Genomic DNA, 1198 nt, shown 5'->3' on the forward strand with positions numbered 1-1198 from the left:
GGGTTGATTAAACGGTAACCGGGTGAAAAAAAAAATACATTTAAACTCCTGGGAACAATTCCACTTTGAATCTGTAAATTTTCTAAACTTTCCCTGCAGTTAAGATGAAAATACCCTCAAATAAATGTTAAGAATCTTCATTTTCTAAATGACATTTAACACTTATGGTATAATGTAAGTTTATAGACAATACTGAAAGTTTAATTTTACAATTCTGACTAAAAACAGTGACTTTAATGAGGATTAAACTAAATTACCTCACAGTAATGTGCCTGGGTTTGTATGTTGTTTTTTTACATCCAAATGATGGGTTCTAATAAATTGTTTGGTTTTGTGTTTTAACAAGTGTTTAAATAAAAAATGTTTATCCCTTTTTTGCCCTTTTTTTATTTGAACAGCTGAACAAAAACACAACAGCCACAGCCTATTGGATTTAACATGAAAAATTACTTTTTTCTGTTTGATGTAAACATTTTGAAATCGATAAAATGACATCTTGAGATGTTTTTGAGKGGCTGATGGTCATTTATCACACAGACAGACTATAAAATAAACCACTTCACACAATCTGATTTCTCTGTCTCACACAGATGTCATTGATTTGAAGCTCTGTCACTTCATCACTGAGAGGTAAAACATCAGAAAAGATTGTTTCTGTCATAAACCTGACAATTCGTGCCCTGCTTCAGTAAGACCCAACGCTAAAACTGACTCTTATTTTTGAGTAAACAAAATAAACGGCATTTTAAGGCAAGATATTACAAATAAAGCCATTTATGAGCTGAATTATTAATGAATCTKATAAATAAATAGCAGCCAGATGATGGAAGCAGCAGATTTAAATAGCTAGTTTTATCAGCTCATGAATTTAAGAGGTTTAAGAGCTTTCAGCCATTAAAATGATTAAAATCGTCTGATTTCACAGCTGCGGTCATTCTGAAATGATAAGAGGACAAAGTGATAATAAAAAGCTCCTGGAAGTTACTGAATATTTTGTAAAGGAATACTGATTTGTATTGCATTATTTTGTATTGATAATTAGTCATGTTACAAAATGCGAAAATTTGGGGTTTTTCGTACAGCTGTAATAAAATAAAATGCGATGGGGAAAGACATAATATCCTGTGGTAAATACAGTATAACTGACACATAAGTAGAGCAACATCGCTCCCTGCTGGTCTCATAGCAACATAATAAT

The sequence above is a fragment of the Austrofundulus limnaeus genome, unplaced genomic scaffold (genome assembly GCF_001266775.1).
Source record: "Austrofundulus limnaeus strain Quisiro unplaced genomic scaffold, Austrofundulus_limnaeus-1.0 Scaffold73, whole genome shotgun sequence".
Taxonomy (NCBI): Eukaryota; Metazoa; Chordata; class Actinopteri; order Cyprinodontiformes; family Rivulidae; genus Austrofundulus; species Austrofundulus limnaeus.